The sequence below is a fragment of the Bos grunniens genome, chromosome 1, assembly GCF_055505025.1.
Source record: "Bos grunniens cultivar Pamir isolate PY7600 chromosome 1, Bosgru_T2T1.0, whole genome shotgun sequence".
NCBI classification, from domain to species: domain Eukaryota; kingdom Metazoa; phylum Chordata; class Mammalia; order Artiodactyla; family Bovidae; genus Bos; species Bos grunniens.
The window spans coordinates 122,399,053-122,421,284 of record NC_141165.1 but is presented as its reverse complement, the minus strand read 5'-3'; the positions used below and the strand labels follow the sequence as shown (position 1 = coordinate 122,421,284).

The window sequence follows — 22,232 nt, the reverse complement described above, 5'->3', positions numbered from 1 at the left end:
GTGAAAAAGTAATTGAATATAAGCTTAAAGTGTCTATTGAGAACAGATCTATTATAGTGGAGTCTGCAGTTCATATGACTATAGAATACAGTGCTTGCTTAGAGCTCTAAAGATGAAAGCACTGTTGATATTGGCATAAGACCAAGACACTCCTAAGAGCAATAATCAAAGAAGTGTCATGATTGTAGTAACATATCAGCAGTACACCCCAAATGAAGATGAGCAGCAAAGCAACACCAATGTGACAAAAGTTAAGGGAGATGCTGTGTGAGACAAAAGAAAGGTTTTTGAAGTCTCTATTTGAAGAGTGGCTACAAAGAGTCATGAATTGATACATAGCTCAAGTGTGTCCAGTAGAAGTGGACAAGGGGATTTAAAAGTCCACTTAGAATTCTTGAACCCTGATAACCTGACAGTGATGCAGCGGTGCAGTTTTACTTGCACAAAATCATTTGTCCAAGTGGTACATCTTTTTGTAATTCATCTCCCCAATACAGGGATCTACTTCTTATTTTACTTTTTAATGAAACAGTCAATTTTATTCAAATTCTCCAAAATGTATAGTCAATATGCTAATTGTTCTAAAATGTTTTACCTTTATATGATAGTTTTAATATTTCACCTTCTTTTATAGTTTTTTTTTTTCATTTTTTTTTCTATATAGCTCTTCAATAGAAGGCAGGATCCTGAGTTACAATTAGGAGCCTCTACTTACTTACTATTCTGATTAAATTTCTTCTCAGTATTCATGGTCAGTATTTGGCTTCTTAAATAAAAGGCTTTTGGTCTTTTCAATCACTTGCTTGGTTTCATCACTTGTGAGATGGTATTGTTACTCATAACCTCATGACCTAATTTAGAATCAGTCTTGATACTCAGTCTTGCATTTGTAATCAAATTTATAATCTACTTTTGAACTTATTCTGGAGTCATGCTTAGTTTAACTGCCAACATGTTAATGCTGATACACTGATGGATGTGACACAAGTCTCAAATACGGAAATAGATATCTTCAGTGAAATCCTCAAGATAAGCCACCAAGAAGAAGTCATTCACTTGCATTGATCCACATTTCTTCAGCTTTATGTGAGCCCCATGGAAGTTAACATATAAGCATTTAACAAATTCTAAAATTGGGTCTTTATATAAATATGTGCAAGGTTCCTATTGAATAAATTTGACCAGATCTTTTAGCACTTGCCCGTGTTTTCGAACATCTTTGTTTGTTATGACTGCTGTGGTTAAATAGTAGAGAATATGTGGGCGCATCATTGGAACTGCACTAAGATACTGTGGCTGGTAAAGGAATTGATCCTTAATGTTATTGTTCTTTGGGGTGATAGAAGAAAACAGAGACCAGTGAGTGAACCACATTCACTGCTGAAGAGATTGAAGTGGAGAATTCACAGAATTATTATTTATCTTTTAGCCATGCAGTCTTCCATGACTGCATTCCAATTCTGTATTAAAATTTCTGAGGTCAGTTGTCCCCAGAGTGAACTCAAAGCATTTTTATTCATTGCTGGAACCAACCCTCTAAAGAAGTAAAGATATTCTGTTGCTCCAGAGTAAATTCCACATTCATATTGGAATTTTGCATACTTAGTATTTATGGCACCCCAGTCTAGTACTCTTGCCTGGAAAATCCCAAGGACAGAGGAGCCTGGTGGGCTGCAGTCCATGGGGTCACTAAGAGTCGGACACGACTGAGCGGCTTCACTTTGACTTTTCACTTTCATGCATTGGAGAAGGAAATGGCAACCCACTCCAGTACTCTTGCCTGGAAAATTCCATGGACGGAGGAGCCTGGTAGGCTGCAATCCATGGGGTCGCTAAGAGTCGGACACGACTGAGCGGCTTCACTTTGACTTTTCACTTTCATGCATTGGAGAAGGAAATGGCAACCCACTCCAGAGTTCTTGCCTGGAGAATCCCAGGGATGGGGGAGCCTGGTGGGCTGCCGTCATAGGGTCGCACAGAGCTGGACATGACTGAAGTGACTTAGCAGCAGCAGCAACAGCATGTATCTAAATACTCCTATCTAAAGCCAGGCTTATCTACCATGTAGTAAAACTATATCCAACCATCCCTGGTTTATTGCATTTGCCTTGTAGTGTCTGGATCTTCAAACATCTTCACAATTGGTTCACGATTGGTTGATGCCTGAAGTTGTTTCAGTTGTTGAACAATGCTGGTTTTTTTTTTTTTTTTCTCTCAAAGCATGAGGATATCATCAGAATAAAGGGAATACATCAATAGCAAAGTCTACCATGTTGGTAGCCCTAAGAAGATCCAATTTCTATTATAATTTTTTTTCATTATATATTTTTCTTAACAGAGAGAAACTCAAGCAGTGGAAGAACCAGAAGCCGATCCACAAAGAGTGTGATGTAAATAATCAAGTCATACCACACCGTCTTGCTGAGGAAAAGGGAATTGTAGGAGTCATTTTTTTTTTTTCAATTTAAACCCAGTAAGGGTTTTAGGCCAACTTGTTAGTTCCTGAAATATGGAAAGAAAGCAACCACAATTCATGGTGGTACCTATTAATAGTTCATTACATGACCTTAAGTAACTAGTCCAACTCTTCTAGACAATAGGCCCCTAAAATATGAATTGAACTAATTGAAACAAGTAATCTCAACTGTTCTTTCATCTCTGAAGTCTAGTAATCCTATGTTTAAAATAAAGGAAGCAAGTATATGAGTAGAAAAGGATCATTACTATTGACACTAGGCATATCTGGGTTAAAATCCACATTCAGAATGCTACCTGGCTTGGATGCATCATTAATCTCTCTGATTTTCACCCACAATATCACCTCATACGTGTTAGAATACTATTATCAAAAAGATAAGGTAAAAAATGCTAGTGAGGATATGGAGAAAAATGAACCCTTGTGCATTGTTGGTGGGAATATAAATTCGTGCAGCCACTCTATACCATGTAAGCTTCTCAAAAAAATTAAAACTAGAGCTTCCATAGGGGCTTCCCGAAAAGTGGCATAATTGTAAAGAATCTGCCTGCGAATGTAGGAGACACATGAGTTTGATCCCTGGATCAGGAAGATCTCCTGGAGTGGGAAGTGGAAACCCACTCCAATATTCTTACCTGGAAAATTCCATGAACTGAGGAGCCTGGTGGGCTACAGTCCATGGGGTTTCCAAGAGTCAGATGCAACTGAGCATGCATACATATAACTACCAAATGATCTAGCAATTCCACTTCTGAGTATTTACCAAAGAAAGCAGAAATACTAACTTAAAATGATATATGCACCCCTATATTCACTGAAGCATTATGCACAACAACCAAGATACATTTAAGACCTAATTGTGCATCGGTGAATGAATGGATAAAGAAGATGTGGTGTACATTTGTATACACTGGAATATTCAGCCAAAAAAGAACAAAACCTTGCCATTTGTGACAACATAAAGCTGAGTAGCTAAGAATTGATGCTTTTGAACTGTGGTGTTGGAGAAGACCCTTGAGAGTCCCTTGGACTGCAAGGAGATCCAACAAGTCCATTCTAAAGGAGATCAGCCTGGGATTTCTTTGGAAGGACTGATGCTAAAGCTGAAACTCCAGTACTTTGGCCACCTCATGCGAAGAGTTGACTCATTGGGAAGACCCTGATGCTGGGAGGGATTGGGGGCAGGAGGAGAAGGGGACGACAGAGGAGGAGATGGCTGGATGGCATCACCGACTCGATGGACATGAGTTTGAGTGAACTCCGGGAGTTGGTGATGGACAGGGAGGCCTGGAGTGCTGTAATTCATGAGGTCGCAAAGAGTCAGACTCGACTGAGCGACTGATCTGAACCAAACTGAGGTGCACCTTAAGTGCATTATACTAAGTGATGTAATTCAAAAAACAAACAAACAAAAAAGTCAAATACTGTATGGTCTCACTTACATGTGGAATCTAAAATAAAAAGTAAAGAGAAAAGCTTGCAGATACAGAGAACAGAGTGGTGGTTTCAAATGGATAAAAGGAGTAAAAAGGTACAAACTTCCATTATGAAAGAAGTCATGGGGATGTAGCATACAGCATGGTGATTAGTTAATAATACTGTATTGCATATTTGAAAGTTGCTAAGACAGTAGATCTTAAAAGTTCTTATCATAAGAAAAATTTCTGAAGCTGTAATGGGTGTTTCCCAGAATTACTGTAGTGATTATTTCTCAATATATACAAACATCAAATCACTATGTTGTACACCTGAAACTAATATCACGTCATATGTCAATTATATATTTATGAAATAAATCATCAACAGTTTTATGTTTATAAAATAAATCAGCAGTTTTATATTTATAAAATGAATATAAAATGATTATATATTTATAAAATCATTCAACATATATGAAAAGTATGACTTCAAGAAATGTCTTCAAAAAAACTATGGAAGCACTATGAGAGGTATTTAACAGGTATATAGAAAAGAAAAGAACAGTCAATAAGATCGCAGATTCTCGAGTGTCTCTAAAGGATGATAAGTGCTATATTATTTTCTAGAAATTTCTAAAACAGTGTGGACATAGAGGCTCAAACTAAATCTTATTTGAATCTTGATTCCAACACTGTGCTGCAAGAACATGACATTGGGCCACAGCCTTGATATGATATAATGTAATATACATCTTGCCGGGAGAAATATCACCAACTTCAGATATGCAGATGGCACCACCCTTATGGCAGAAAGTGAAGAAGAACTAAAGAGCCTCTTGATGAAAGTGAAAGAGGAAAGTGAAAAAGTTGGCTTAAAGCTCAACATTCAGAAAACTAAGATCATGGCATCTGGTCCCATTACTTCATGGCAAATAGATGGGGAAACAGTGGAAACAGTCACTGACTTTATTTTGGGGGGCTCCAAAATCACTGCAGATAGTGATTGCAGCCATGAAATTAAAAGATGTTTATTCCTTGGAAGGAAACCTATGACCAACCTAGACAGCATATTAACAAGCGGAGACATTATTTTGTCCACAAAGGTCCATCTACTCAAGGCTATGGTTTTCCCAGTAGTCATGTATGGTTGTGAGTGTTGGACTATAAAGAAAGCTGAGCACTGAAGAATTGATGCTTTTGAACTGTGGTTTTGGAGAAGACTCTTGAGAGTCCCTTGGACTGCAAGGAGATCCAACCAGTCCATCCTAAAGGAGATCAGTCCTGGGTGTTCATTGGAAGGACTGATGTTGAAGCTGAAACTCCAATACTTTGGCCACCTGATGTGAAGAGCTGACTCATTGGAAAAGACCCTGATGTTGGGAAAGTTTGAAGGCAGAAGGAGAAGGGGACGACCGAGGATGAGATGGTTAGATGGCATCACCGACTCAATGGACATGGGTTCAGGTGTACTCCGGGAGTTGGTGATGGACAGGGAGGCCTGGCATGCTGCAGTTTATGTGGTCACAAAGAGTCAGACATGACTGAGCGACTGAACTGAATATACATCTACCAAATGTATATTATGCTTTTTAATGAATCTGTCTCTTGATGACCGCATAACAAAATCAATTCAACTAGTCTCAGTCAGTCTCTGATCTATCTATAAGTTTATCTCTTCTGACCATTAAATGAGATCATGCATTTAAAGCACTTGCTTATAGTAGTCATTTAATAAATATCAATACATAATTAGTATAAAAATAGCATAAACATCCTATTAACATGCAGTTAAATGTATTTACATGTGGATACCATCATTTCAATTATTTTAATACCCTTGCATTTTTAGCTATGTCAAATTAACCTAAAATATTTATGTTTTCTTCAAAAACTGATAAAGGTTATTAAAGATTATTAAATTTTCCAGATTCTATTCCTTTTCATGGGACAAAGGAAAAACATGGCTACCTTAAGATTCGCATTTCCATAGCACTACCATATCCGAAAGTTGGTCAGTGTATCCACACATATAACAGCACAAGTAGTACTTGCCTAAAACACAAATCAATCCACTATCTATGTATAGACCCTGGACATTGTTTTTTAGAAATCCCAAGAATATAACATCTCAACAAATACCTTTATCTTCTTAATATCTGAAATTCTAGAATTTTATCCCTCCTATCGTATTCTCCCTCCTATCTTATTCAAAAACTCCTGAAAAACATACTTCCAATCTAATCATTGGCCTTTCATACTTATTCTTGTCTATAATCATGGTTTTGACTAGCTGCTTCCCCTGACACAGACAGCCTCATAATACAGGTGACTTGTCCACTCCTCTTTGCCTGGGTACTTACAATGCAATGTAAGCCCTTTGAAATGATTAAACAGCAGTGATACTGCTCACACTATGAACTAAATGCCTTTATTTCTATGTTTTATTATCACATTTTATAAGTAAATATATATGTATATTTTAAAGATCTTGAAAAATGCAAGTCAAAAAAATTAAGTATAATCTTTTGCTCAGAGATATCCTATGTGAATAAGATCAAAGAACTCATACCCTGCTATTTTCATATATCAGTAGTATTTTCCCTGAAGATTAAGTATTTTTATAAGTAACTGTTCTAGTGAATGTGTAGCATTCATTCACATGTCTGTGCTATAATTGTTTTCAACAACTACATTGTTGATGCTAATTTTTCCATATAACAATATATTTATAAATAAACAATGAGAATTTATGTATTACTTTAAAGTAGCTTTCCAAGAAGGGAACTCTTGATCCAAAGTTAATAAATCTACTTTTACTAAGTGCTTTATTTTGCTTTTCACGAAGATCATAGAAGTTAACTTTAAATAAGATAACCATTTAAAGACGTTCCAGTAATACTTATTTTTAGTTTAATGGAATATACTTAGTTCACGTTCATTGAAGAAAATGTAGAAAATATAGGGGAAAATCAAAAGTTCTACTGAAAAATTTAAGAAGAGATAAGAACGCCTTCTTCAGCAATCAATGCAAAGAAATAGAGGAAAACAACAGAATGGGAAAGACTAGAGATCTCTTCAAGAAAATCAGAGATACCAAAGGAACATTTCATGCAAAGATGGGCTCCATAAAGGACACAAATGGTATGGACCTAACAGAAGCAGAAGATACTAAGAAAAGATGGCAAGAATACACAGAAGAACTGTACAAAAAAGATCTTCATGACCCAGATAATCACGATGGTGTGATCACTGACCTAGAGCCAGACATCCTGGAATGTGAAGTCAAGTGGGCCTTAGAAAGCATCACTACGAACAAAGCTAGTGGAGGTGACAGAACTCTAGTTGAGCTATTCCAAATCCTGAAAGATGATGCTGTGAAAGTGCTGCACTCAATATGCCAGCAAATTTGGAAAACTCAGCAGTGGACACAGGACTGGAAAAGGTCAGTTTTCATTGCAATCCCAAAGAAAGGCAATGCCAAAGAGTGCTCAAACTACTGCACAATTGCACTCATCTCACACACTAGTAAAGTCATGCTCAAAATTCTCCAAGTCAGGCTTCAGCAATATGTGAACCGTGAACTTCCTGATGTTCAAGCTGGTTTAAGAAAAGGCAGAGGAACCAGAGATCAAACTGCCAACATCCGCTGGATCATGGAAAAAGCAAGAGAGTTCCAGAAAAACATCTATTTTTGCTTTATTGACTATGCCAAAGCCTTTGACTGTGTGGATCACAATAAACTGTGGAAAATTCTGAAAGAGATCGGAATACCAGACCACCTGATCTGCCTCTTGAGAAATTTGTATGCAGGTCAGGAAGCAACAGTTAGAACTGGACATGGAACAACAGACTGGTTCCAAATAAGAAAAGGAGTATGTCAAGGCTGTATATTGTCACCCTGTTTATTTAACTTATATGCAGAGTACATCATGAGAAACGCTGGACTGGAAGAAACACAAGCTGGAATCAAGATTGCCGGGAGAAATATCAATAACCTCAGATATGCAGATGACACCACCCTTATGGCAGAAAGTGAAGAGGAACTAAAAAGCCTCTTGATGAAACTGAAAGTGGAGAGTGAAAAAGTTGGCTTAAAGCTCAACATTCAGAAAAGGAAGATCATGGCATCTGGTCCCATCACTTCATGGGAAATAGATGGGGAAACAGTGGAAACAGTGTCAGACTTTATTTTGGGGGGCTCCAAAATCACTGCAGATGGTGACTGCAGCCATGAAATTAAAAGACGCTTACTCCTTGGAAGGAAAGTTATGACCAACCTAGATAGCATATTCAAAAGCAAAGATATTACTTTGCCAACAAAGGTTCGTCTAGTCAAGGCTGTGGTTTTTCCAGCGGTCATATATGGATGTGAGAGTTGGACTGTGAAGAAGGCTGAGCACCGAAGAATTGATGCTTTTGAACTGTGGTGTTGGAGAAGACTCTTGAGAGTCCCTTGAACTGCACAGAGATCCAACCAGTCCATTCTAAAGGAGATCAGCGCTGGGATTTCTTTGGAAGGAATGATGTTAAAGCTGAAACTCCAGTATTTTGGTCACCTCGTGCAAAGAGTTGACTCATTGGAAAAGACTCTGATGCTGGGAGGGATTGGGGGCAAGAGGAGAAGGGGACGACAGAGGATGAGATGGCTGGATGGCATCACTGACTCGATGGACATGAGTCTGAGTGAACTCCGGGAGTTGGTGATGGACAGGAAGGCCTGGCATGCTGCGATTCATGGGGTCGCAAAGAGTCGGACACGACTGAGTGACTGATCTGATCTGATCTGATCTGACTAATCACAATAATATTTGTTCTTGTTTTCATCAGAGCTTTTCTGTGCATATTACATATATTTTTTTAAAAGACAATAGATAATATACAATTTTGAGCTCTACTTTCTTTTTCATTTTATCAGATGTGTTTTCTAATGTTCAATTCTCTTCTTTTCTTCCCTATCTCAGTAGTCACCTCTGTATACACTGTTGCCTTAATCAGAAATTCAGAGGAACCATTCCAGACACAAGTTTCTCTCTTTTGTCCAACATCAATGGATTACCAATCCCTCGTATGTCCTCCTCTAGAATAACTCACATGACTTCAGCTTCCCTCCAACCACATTTCCACTGTTTCTCTCACTTGTGTTATTGCAGGTACTCCCTTTGCCAGGTCTTTTCACCTCCACTCCAGTCATCTTGTATCCCAGTCTCCATGATCCTAGAGAACATTTTAACATTGAGATAAAACCCTGTTATTCCAAAGATTACAATGATCCACTTAAGATAAAACCCTCATTTTTCACTGTACCACTGTTTGCTTTCACTGCTTTAGCTTCCTCCATCTCTTGACATTGTCCCAGGTATAACTTGCCCTCAGGAATTGCCAAGCCACTTTTTCTTCCCTGACTGTGTATTGCTCTCCATGAGTTTGTAAATTTCCTATTAAAAGCCTCTTGTAAGAACTCTGGAGACACACTCTAGCTATATTTAAGTCCTGGCTGTGCTTGCTGTTGACCTTGGGCCATTCACTAAACTGTTACGTATTTCAAGTTTCTCACTTGTAAAAGTAGTCTAGTAACACTGCTTACCCATGGGATAGTGACGAGGATTGAATGACTTCATAACTGTAAGATGTTTGAAACAGTAACCCACACAAGTGTTGTGTAAAATATCTATTAAATTGAGGCTTTTATATTGCCTGTTATAATTTTTAGCTTGCACAGCCCTATTTAACTTTGCTGCTTCTGCTGCTGCTAAGTCGCTTCAGTCATGTCTGACTCTGTGTGACCCCATAGACGGCAGCCCACCAGGCTCCCCCGTCCCTGGGATTCTCCAGGCAAGAACATTGGAGTGGGTTGCCATTTCCTTCTCCAATGCATGAAAGTGAAAAGTGAAAGTGAAGTCGCTCAGTGGTGTCCGACTCTTCCCGATCCCATGGACTGCAGCCTACCAGGCTCCTCCTTCCATGGGATTTTCCAGGCAAGAGTACTTGAGTGGGGTGCCTTTGCCCTCTCCATTTAACTTTGAGATTACTCCAAAAGTGTTTTCCTGAAACTACACAGAGATGCCTGTCTCTACTCTTTGATCTTTGTCTTATCTCTCTGGACACAGTATTAAAATTATATGCATTCATGATTCCCAGAATAGTTGTGTGAGAGAAGAGGTTGTCTTTCTTCATTGTCAGACTCTAGCACAAAGCCTAAGCAAGGCTCTACTACTTGTGGTCCATCAGCATCTGTTTTTCAAATGAACTGGCAATTTTGATGAAGATCTTGTTCACTACTTGTTCTTTCCATGTATACTATGTTTTCAAGACTCTAGTTAAATTAAAAAAAAAAAATTAAGGATCAAGTCTTACAATAGGTTATAAGCTTACAATCTGATTTTAAAAAGAGACTGAATCAGGATCTACTTTTATTTGGTAAGTTACTATATTATTTCCACGGAGAAAACAAGTAGTACATGCCACATAATACTTTAAAAATTAACAACCCACCAGTCATATTACTAAGATTAAAAGTTGTAGCAATCAGAACTAGGCATGGGAAGAAGATATGAAAGAAAGAAAAAGACATAGGCCTTACTTTTAAAGGAACTTAAAATGTGCTTGAGTTTCAGAGCACACATCCACAAGATTATTGAAGCATACTTAAAGATCTGTGACGGATAAAATTTAGAGAACAAGCAAATTAGAAGAATGCAGTGTCCATGGATATAAAGAATACATAAATGGAATAAGTAGGATAGAATCTTCCAGCTCAACAATAAGATATGTCAGATATGACTTTTAATTCAGATTATAAAGTCAAGACAGTTATGCAAGGATTGGAAGAGGTTAAAAATAGCTATGAGAGACGAATAGCGCACTCAGTCAAGAAAGTAGAAATAAGACAGATAAACTGAGAAGATTTTTGGAGGATGTAAAGCAATTGGCAAATTCTCTCTGCCTGATATTTTATCAGGAGATGAAATGGGTGAGTATACTACAAAGCTTGGGAGTTTCTTTCCACACAAGTCTTTAAGGAAAGGTGAGATAAAGGCACTTTGAAAACGAAGATGTTGTGAACATATAGATATTCTGTAATACCATTAATGTTATTATGACATTTATAACAACATTGATAATAGTAATTAATAAAGTAATAGTAGTGCAACAGATGATAATGATGAAGATAAAAATTACCATTATACTAATGGTAATTAATATAATGGTGCATTAGGGAAAGTAAGATGTAAGGACAAATATAGATATCCTAAATTATGTTATCTACATACATGAAAAGCTGAATACCTGGTTATCTAACATGACCTATACTAAAGAATATGCTGCTACTTTCCAAATAAAAATAAAGAGCTTCAGAGGCAAAAAAATAATTTCCAACGTCTTTTGGTCTCCAAGTCACTCCTACACAAGAAGAATTTGATGAGTTAAGTGTAAATGCACAAGGAACATGTGGATTACATTTTCTTTAAAAATACACAAGGGTTTAAAAATTAAGGAGAAAAACTGTTTGGAAAAATGCATTTTTCATAAGGCCAAACCAAAAACACTTGAAATAGTTTTAGATTGTAGTATGACCTTCAACATTGTTGTGTTTATTAACCTAAAAATAAACACTGTTTTTCAGTAGGAGAAATGAAGCCATAAAATATACACCAAGTATGAATAGGAATGAATAATTTTTTAAAGATTTTATTGAGTTTTCTTTTAATAATCTCCCATCCTGAGGTGTTCAAGCAAATGCCCACCATCTGTGTCATACTCTCTGTTTATTCCATTATTTCTTCATAATGTTTCTGGGTCACTTATTAGAGGATACAACATCAGAATATGTGTTGTTTTAAAATTGTCAACCTTACCCTAGTGGTAGGGTTAACTGAATCTTTCTTGTACTCTTCAAACAACTCAAATATATGATCAATTTGAGTCATTTTTGAATAATGTGGCCCATGATTTATTCCAATCACTGCCTGTATATTTGTTGGAAAGACACTTCCTAAGATTACACTTTGTTCCTGTAAATAGGCAGAGCTGTTGTGAAACTTGAAGAGCTGGGTTATTTTGAGATGTACTGGTAGGTAAGTCAAGATTATAGAACATGCATTATGACAGGCAATGACTGTCTTCATGGCCTGCCTGCAACAAGCGGAAAGAACAATTAAACAAAAACAATGAAAAAAAATGATGTTTTCATTTTTGTTGTTGCTGTTCTCTTACCAGGTGTTTCTATTCAAGCATCCATGGCATTTCAGTGATTTGGGGCCATTACTTTCTTCTTGCATTATTTGTTTTATAATGAACATTTTGTCATTCTTCAAATTCTCCCAAGCATCATGCATTGCTTTCATCAATTTTATCTCTTTTATGCCAAGCACAGAGTTTCGTCAATTATTTATCTGCACCTTTCCTCAAACTCACCCTTTCTTTTTTCTTTCCATTGCCAGCTTTCCAAAGGAGGCCATTATCTCTCTATCACTAACCTGCATTTACCAAAAGAAAGAAATCATCAGTTTCTCTTCCACTTCAAGTATGAACCCATAGCCTGCTGGCTGCAACATAGGTGATGGGCACTAACTCTACATTTCTGGGCTGCATTTCTGATACTGTTTGTTCAGCCACCTTTCTACTTAATAATCTTGGAAACATCCTATTGCTTGAAAGCTAAAACCTTAATCCAGAATACTAGAAAATATTTAGTCAATGCATATTTTTTGAAATAATTCAAGTATTCCTCTCATTTTAGCTCAGCGAAGGCAATGGCAACCCACTCCAGTACTCTTGCCTGGAAAATCCCATGGAGAGAGGAGCCTGGTGGGCTGCAGTCCATGAGGTCGCTACAAGTCAGACACAACTGAACGACTTCACTTTCACTTTTCACTTTCACGCATTGGAGAAGGTAATGGCAACCCACTCCAGTGTTCTTGCCTGGAGAATCCCAGGGACGGGGGAGCCTGGTGGGCTGCCATCTATGGGGTCGCACAGAGTCGGACACGACTGAGGCTACTTAGCAGCAGCAGAAGCAGCAGCGATCCTATTAAATGCAGATTCTGATTCAGTAGGTCTGGGGTGGGACTGGAGATTCTTCATTTCTTATGAGCTTTAGTCATATTCTGTCAGTTTTTGTGTGATCTTGTGTGCATTATTTCAGGATTGGAACCTAAATGTTCTCATCTATAAAATGGATATATTGAGTAAAAATGCGATCATGAATATAAGTGAAATGCTTCTTCTTGTGTCCCATGACACGTCCCCTCAGACCAGTGTAAACTAAGTTGCATTTTTCATAGATAGAGCTCATCACACTTATCACATCCAATATGAAACACCAGCCATATTTCTCTGCTGTTCTGTTGTAGCAATTTAGGCACTACCCTCAAATAGCCCAGAAATGCAGAGTCAATGAATCCATTAATCAGTGGAGCTAGGGGTTAGTGACAAGGTCCCAGCCTCTGGTTTTTCATTCAACAAGTGCATTCAATACAGATTTTTAGAGAGACTGAAGCCCACAGAGGGATTAAGTGCCAATGCTCTCAGTGAGAACAAATAGTTTCCTTTCCTGTGTCATTTATCCTCATCTCTTCATTTCTGCTTCCGGGTATCACCTTCCAAACAAGATTCATTTTAATAAGTTCTTAAGTTTTGCTTTGGGCACCATGATCACTCATAGTTTCACCTGTTTTAGAATGGAATGAGAAGCAGGAGAGAGAAGCCTGGTTTATGGAGTAATTCTGACATTGAACTGAGTGGGGACAATGGTAAATTTTTAAAACCATGGAATTAGCCAACTTTTTGTTTGCTTATTTATTTATTCATATTGGAAACCAAGAAGAAAGAGAATGACAGTTATGGAGATATCCACCTATTAACTCAGGGAATGATGGGAAAGTCAAAGGCCTTCATGAAATTTTTCAAAACTTTCATTTGCCACATCTAGGGGGAAACTTTGGTGAAATTCACACACTGGAATTTAATAGTAAATGTATAAAAAGTGCAAAGGAGACTTAATGCTCAGCCTTAGTAGGTCTTCTATGATAAAATTATGGAGAAGATACAGAATAAGTAGGAATCTGAGGTGTGCAGTGGTGATGCTTGGAGTACTTAAGAAGACATGCATTAATGAAGAACACTAGTATCTTTGAGAAGCTCAGTGTGGCTGGCCTCTGTAGGACAGAATTAGTAGGAAGAGATGATGTCATGAGAGAGACAGACTCCTTTTTTTATTTTTTATTATTATTATTTTTCTTAATATACATTTATTTAATTGGAGGCTAATTACTTTACAATATTGTATTGGTTTTGCCATACATTGACATGAATCCACCCCGGGTGTACATGTGTTCCCCATCCTGAACCCCCCTCCACCCCCTCCCCATGCCATCCCTCTGGGTCATCCCAGTGCACCAGCCCCGAGCATCCTGTATCATGCATCAAACCTGTACATTTACACAATGGAGTATTACTCAGCCATTAAAAAGAATACATTTGAATCAGTTCTAATGAGGTGGATGAAACTGGAGCCTATTATACAGAGTGAAGTAAGCCAGAATGAAAAACACCAATACAGTGTACTAACGCATTTATATGGAATTTAGAAAGATGGTAACAATAACCCTGTATACAAGATAGCAAAAGAGACACAGATGTATAGAACAGTCTTTTGGACTCTGTGGGAGAGGGAGAGGGTGGGATGATTTGGGAGAATGGCATTAAAACATGTATATTATCATATGTGAAATGAATTGCCAGTCCAGGTTTCATGCATGATACAGGATGCTAGGGGCTGGTGCACTGAGAGAGACTCCTGATGTCAATGAAGATGACATGTTCCAGAATAGCCAAGGCCAGATGGTGGTCCATAGCCATCAGGAAAATGAAAGTGAAGTCGCTCAGTCGTGTCTGACTCTTTGCGACCCCATGGACTGTAGCCTACGAGGTTCCTCCGTTCACTGAATTTTCCAGGCAAGAATACTGGAGTGGGTTGCCATTTCCTTCTCCAGGGGATCTTCCTGACCCAGGGATTGAACTTGGGTCTCCTGCATTGCAAACAGGTGCTTTTACTGTCTGAGCCACCGGGAAGCCCCCTAAAATCAACTGAACTAGTATAAAGCACAGCTATACCCATGGACAGAGGAGCCCGGTAGGCTGCAGTCCATGGGGTCGGGAAGAGTCGGACACGACTGAGTGACTTCACTTTCACTTTTCACTTTCATGCATTGGAGAAGGACATGGCAACCCACTCCAGTATTCTTGCCTGGAGGATCCCAGGGACGGGGGAGCCTGATGGGCTGCTGTCTATGGGGTCGCACAGAGTCAGACACGACTGAAGTGACTTAGCAGCATACTAATATGATATATAGTGAAAGTGAAAGTTGCTCAGTCGTGTCCAGCTGTTTGTGACCCCATGGACTATATAATCCATGGCATTATTTAGGCCAGAATCCTGCAGTGGGTAGCCTTTCCTTCTCCAGGGGACCTTCCCAACTCAGGGATCGAACCCAGGTCTCACTCATTGCAGGTGGATTCTCTACCAGCTGAGCCACAAGGGAAGCTCGGTATGATACATAAGGGGTCCTTAATTTATGGGGTCCCATGATGATTGTGAGACACAGTGACACATCTAAGAGTGAAATAAATGAAAAGCCAAAAGGGTTATCTTTGATATGAAAAAAAAAAAAAAAACCTCAAGAGATAGTAGGCCAAGATTTCTATTACCCTCTGCAATGAAACATCACTATTCCTTGCCCAGTTTCCAGATCTGAGCTAACTTCACACCTAGACCTTTTGGTCTGATAATCAAAAGGGAGACAAATTCTCTTGAGGAAACATTCTGTCATATCACCAAAAGCATATCTAAAAAACATTTAACCAATATCTCCTTGAAAGAACCTATAGCCTTAAAGTAACTGCATAGTGAGGAGGAAGAATACCCAAGGTCTATCATGAGGTGTTGACAACTGAGCCTTACTTAGTACTAAAATTAAAGTGGCCCTAATCCCTAATATATTACTGCAATGCAGCAAATAGATTTCTGGCCTAAACTTGTCCTGCAATGGATCCAACTGTTTTGCAGACTTACCCTGTATTATTTTCTAAAACACTGAGTTTTTATTCAAAGATCATAAATATTTAGAAGCTGCTGAAAACCTTACATTAGAGTTCTGATTAGAGAATCAGAGGTAGCAAGATAATAAGGGTAAAATATCAAGAGTAAACTTGAGGTTATCCTACTCCTCCCACCCATGGTAGTGAATCAGATGTAACTCTACATTCAAGTTGGAGGCATGTGATCACAGGATCACAGAAAATCTGACAGAATGTAAGAATGGCTTCATAAAAGCTCAGACAAAATGCCAGCATGGGAAAGACACCTTCTATGGTTAGGACACTGCCTTCTCTGATGCAATGCTCATATTCAATGGACGGGTATTATATGATGTCTGTCCTAGTACTAGAATGCACAGGTGTGGGAATCAAATGTTGAAAGAAGGGTTAACCACGGTCACCATACTTCTCAATAAGCCACAAGGGGGTTTGTGCTTATTCTTGCAACTTTAAATTCTGCAGGATTTGAGCTCTTTAACCCTGGCAGAGAAATGTTCTTCCAAAGTATATATTAATACTAAAAATTCCTCCAGTCCAAAAGTCTCAACTTGTGCCTAGTTGTTCTGGGCTCCTTATACCTGTGGACCAGCAGGTAAATAAAGGAGCTAGTAAATTGGCAGTGTTGCTGACTGTGATTATCAAGAATTTCTGTGGTCACTGCCATGTCATGGAGGCATGGAGGAGGAGTCTTTGGGACACTGAGGTGGATCACTGTGCCATCAGTCAGTGCTTCCATGCTCAATAATATCAGAAAAAGGCGTCAGCAATAACTGCCTGCAAAGGGGCAAAGTAAACAAAGACTCAGATGACTAAGGGATGAAGGTCTGTGTTCTGCTTTCAGACAAGCAGCTAATATGCCAACTGGAGAGCTGGCCAGGTGTGAGAAGACTCTAGTGGTAGGGGAGGGAGACAGTGAATAGCATTTATAACCTTGGGACCCACAGCTGTAGCAGGAACTAGAATCTGCTACACTCAGTCTATTTTTAATCCTTTTTTCTCAAGAGGTGCCAGCCAGATACACTTTCAAAAAGTTATTAAAAAGTTGAACTTCATCTGAGGCAGTGAAATTTCTGAGCAACAAAAAAGAATGCTGTAGAAGATGATTTCGGGGTACGAAAGGGGTTCACTGTTAAGGTTCCCTAAGCAAGCCTATAAAGCCAGCTTCAATTGCAGACTCTGCTACATGCACTCTGGCAGCATCTTGTTCATATGCATGTTACTCTGCTTTTCTGCTGGATAGTTTTCGTGAAAGTTATAGGAAGCTCACTCACCTTGCACATAGGGTAGCTTGGTAGTGTGAGATAACTAATTTCCACAGGGCACAAGCCTCAGCAATGATGGACAGACCTACTGGGGAAGAACCCAGCTTTCTCTCCTGCAGAGAAACAATTCTAAGGGTCCCTAGAAGAACTGAACCCCAGCTGCCTTCATTGTTAATCTACTCATCTAGTCCTTCCACACCTCATTCAGCTTACTCTATAATACAGTCTTTTTACTATCATTACTTTACAAGAGTTATATAAACAGATACAGTGTACCTAGGTCCTTTCTGCTCAGGGAAGCTGATTAAAACTCTACAAAAAATGCTTGCCTTGCAATATCTCATCATCTTCCCAGCAGAACTCAATCTAATTTATTTTTAAATGTATGAATCTAGCATAGTCAAATTTGGGTAAAACTTTTATTTAAGATGAAGACAGAGCTTAAACTTCAGGAATTATAAAATTCCAGATTCAAGGTGACTCCTAATTGATGCCATTTAAAACAGAACCACTTATTGCAAAAAAAAAAAAAAAAAAATGAACTTGAATAAAATCATAAGTAGGTGAGAGTATGAGTAGGCATGCTGTGGTTAACTTATAGGAGACATAGTCATTTTATCAGACTAGAAATGCCCAATGAATAAATATGAATAGTTAGAACCTTTTATAAAACTCCTGAAGAAATATTATTTTATATATTATTTCTGCATATATTAGATTAGAACTTTAAGAAAAATGCTAGGGTTACAGAATACGAAACAGGAAAGACTTTAGAGAACTTCCAGTTCTGTACTCTTGTCTTTCTGCTGTCCCAGAAAAAGCAATGTACCATTAAGGTTAAACACAGAATCTGGGGCCAAATAAGCTTGGTTCCAGTCTTGGTTATGACCAAGTTACTGTAATTTTTTCATCTCTTAGTTTTTTACCTGTGTAATAAGATGATAATCAGTTCAGTTCAGTTCAGTCTCTCAGTCGTGTCCGACTCTTTGTGACACCATGATAATAGGAGTAGCTAATTATAGAGCTTTTGGAGAACTCAGTGACTTAATACCTAGCATATTTTAGAACAGTTTGTCACACATTGACAACGCAATAAGTTTTATTATTTTTGTTTGTTTGTTTTCCTTCCTTCATCAATTGTTTATGGAGCATTTAATATATGCAGTCACTGGCCAGGTACTAGATGCTAAGAAACTGGGAAGAAATGAATACAAGTGGCACAGGGCATAACAATAGGATAAATGAACATATTTTCCTGGAGCAGCCTTTTCAGATGAGATGAAATTTTAACTAGCTCTTGAAGGTTAAATAAAGGCATTCTGGGTAATTGTTGCTGCTGCTGATGATAATGATGATAATAAACAGTAATTAATAACACAGTCTGCAGTTAACATGTAACATTTACTGGGTCCTCATGATAGCCAGAAAATTTGCAACATCAGATTGCCTTATTTTGCTTAGACCTCATGCTTTTGGTTTCATTTTTTATATTTCTTTGTTGAAGTCTAGTTAATTTACTATGTTGTGTTAATTCCAGGTGTACAGCAAAGGATATATACATGTATATACTTATTTAGGTCCTTTTCCATTATACATTATGCCAAAGGTATTGAATAAAGTTCCCTGTGCTATAGAGTAAGAACTTGTTTTTGATATTATATGTTATAGTGTGTATCTGTTAATCTCAAGCTCATTGACCCTCCCTCTTCCCCTCTGGTAACCATAAGTTCATTTTCTATGATGGATCTAGAGATTATCATACTAAGGGAAGTAAATCAGGTAGAGAAAGACAAATATCATATGATATATGAAATCACTTATATATAGAATCTAAAAACAAATAAAGAAGCAAGTGCAATTATTTAAACAGAAATAGAGAAATAGTTTCGTGTTTTTCTCTAGCCTTGAATTTAGGAATCTGAGGCCCAGAGAGATTCTGAAATTTTCCCAAGGTCCCTGGGAGAGTTAATGGCAGAGCTCACTACAAGTAGGGGCAGAAATGCGTTTTAAGCAGTCAGACAAACAGTGGAGAGCATTCGTAAGTACAAAAAAGCAAGGATTGATGCTGAAGGAGAAAAAATTCATAGTGGCTTGAGAATTGAGTGTTCAAGTCATTAAAGATGGTAGCAAATAGGAAAGATCTTGAATATTTTGCTAAAAGCTTGAATGTAATACAGAGGGACTCAGTAGGAAAGGAGACATTTGTGGAAGTTTATGAGGAAAAAAACAAGAGTCAGATCAGATCAGTCGCTCAGTCTACCATTTACCAAGAAATTTATATCCATCCATTATCTCACTTAACGCTTTCAACAATATATAATCTATGTAATCAGCTCAGTTCAGTCGCTCAGTCTTGTGTGACTCTTCACGACCCCATGAATCGCAGCATTCCAGGCCTCCCTGTCCATCACTAACTCCCAGAGTTTACTCAAACTCATGTCCATAGAGTCGGTGATGCCATCTGGTCATCTCATCCTCTGTCGTCCCCTTCTCCTCCTGCTCTCAATCCCTCCCAGCATCAGGGTCCTTTCCAATGAGTCAACTCTTCTCATGAGGTGGCCAAAGTATTGGAGTTTCAGCTTTAGCATCAGTCCTTCAAATGAACACCCAGGAATGATCTCCTTTATGTAATAGCACCCTTTAAAAACAAAAAAGAAGCATACGTTTAGAAAGGTCAATTATTCTCCTAAGGATTTTGGAAAGGTAACTCTGGAAGCAGTGTAATTTGCCACATCTTAATTGGCAAGAAGGATAAGAAGAAAGAAATGATGAAGTCAAGTCTGACTCTGGTTTCTGGAGTAAGGCACTGAGCTAGAAATGGTTCTATTAAATGAGATTTACAGGAGAGTGTGAGGGGTAAAGTAGAATATAAGGAATTCAGATTTTGCATAAAGACTTTGCACTGATTATCGGACTTCCTAGTAATAGAAGTTTTCAGATGGATGGTTGAAATATACACCTAAATTCAAAAGGAGATAGATAAAAAATGGCAATGAAGGTAATTATTTGAAAAGTATTCATGAACTTTATTCTTTTACTTTTCTGTGTATATAATCATCATGTTAATTGACCAAGGTTCAGGGCTGTGGGCATCAGTCATTGGGAGATGAGAAAATTAAACTGTATTTCAGAAGACATGCAAAGAAAAAATGATGACAGAGTATTAATATTTTACAATAAGACTGTGATCTTGAATCTCAACATCGTAGAGAAAAATAAAGATTACCTTAACTTCTTCAGTTTGTATTTAATATATGAAGGACTAAGCTAGGTTTTTCCAGTATTTAGAGAAAGCAGCCATGTTCCCCGAGGTTAATATAGAAAGACAGGTGACAATGTGATAAGTGAAATAACACTTTGCCTTGACTTTGAAGATTAGTCAGAAAATGGAGGTAGGGGAGAGATTACCCTGTGACTCAAAATTCTCTCTCTGGGTTTGACCTGGGGGTGAGGAAAGTCTATTAGACAATGTGAGAAGAATACAATGTCCAGGGTTTTGTGACTCACTCCTTCCATTGAGATCTCTTGGGTGGACCCAGGACACTCTACAAAGTGTGCTAAGGTGAGGTAGCTGAGTCTCATAAAGAAGGCGGAACAGCATGGTTAGAGACATGGTTGACACTCTCTTGGTCCTGACTCAATGGACATGAGTTTGAGTAAGCTCCAGGAGTTGGTGATGGACACAGAAGCCTGGTGTGCTCAGACCATGGGGTCTCAAGGAGTTAGACACGACTCAGCGACTGAACTAAACTGAACTGAGAGGAACCACTCTGGAAGTCACCAGGTCTGTAAGTATCCTTTCTGCGGTGGGATGAGTCATGTTGGGCCAAGACCAGGCAGATGTATGGAGGAGAATTGCATGTCTCTGCTAACTGACACCGGAGAAGGCAGTGGCACCCCACTCTAGTACTCTTGCCTGGAAAATCCCATGGGTGGAGGAATCTGGTAGGCTGCAGTCCATGGGGTCACGAAGAGTCGGACATGACTGAGCAACTTCACTTTCACTTTTCACTTTCATGCATTAGAGAAGGAAATGGCAACCCACTCCAATGTTCTTGCCTGGAGAATCCCAGGGACAGGGGAGCCTGGTGGGCTGCCGTTTATGGGGTTGCACAGAGTCGGACACAACTGAAGCGACTTAGCAGCAGCAGCAGCAGCTAACTGACACTGAGAGTCAGCTGAATTAACCAGGTGGGAGATGGCTATACTCCTAGAAGGACAGTCACACCCCTAGGTTCAAAACCTCAATCTTTAGTTTCAGAGGCATATAGGAGGCCCAACTACAAAGTGGACAAGGCTGGTGGAAAAGATATCACCTACCGTACGTGCAATGAACAGGAAATTAAACCAAAATAAGGCAAAACTAACAGTCACCATGAAAATACGTGAATGGCATACCCCTTAGTCTGTCCTGAAAATTCAACTTCTTAGCAAGTGAAGTAAAAGAAAAAAAAAAAAACCTATGCTTGTTCTTTGCTCCTATTTTTGTGTTCAATTTTTTTCTGCCTTTTGTGGCTTTAATTGAGCATTTTATATGATTCCATTCTCTCTTTGTACCTTGCACATTAGTTTTACTTCCAACACCATTTTTTTTTTCAATTTTGCAATCTTAAATTGAAATATAACTGATTTACTGTACTATATTAGTTTCTGCCATACAACATAGCGATTTAATATTTTATGGATTATACTCCATTTAAAGTTTTTATAAAATGTAAGGTATATTCCCTGTGTTGTACTTATATCCAAGTTCACTTTACAGTTAACTTTACAGTTAACTTCATGGGTAGTGTGAGTAGCTTAAAAAACAAAATAATCCTAATTTCTTCCCCTTATCCTTTGTATCCTTTGTATTACTATTCATTTCACTTATATACAAGCATGCATAGCAAACATACATAAGATACATATATAAGCATACATAAAACTTTTTGTTATTAATTTGAAAAAATTGTTAGAACAATGAAGAATAAGAAA

General features: G+C 38.3%; 1 pseudogene across 1 annotated transcript; it reads right to left on the bottom strand.

Annotated features, from left to right (window-relative positions):
* Positions 1 to 711: 711 nt before the first annotated feature.
* LOC147380188 (eukaryotic translation initiation factor 3 subunit E pseudogene) lies at positions 712 to 12,353 on the bottom strand (annotated as a pseudogene). The gene is made up of 3 exons (XR_015169869.1): positions 12,310 to 12,353; positions 2,019 to 2,421; positions 712 to 1,624 (listed from the first exon to the last, which is right to left on the bottom strand). The product of XR_015169869.1 is annotated as a eukaryotic translation initiation factor 3 subunit E pseudogene (transcript).
* Between the last annotated feature and the right edge of the window lie 9,879 nt (positions 12,354 to 22,232).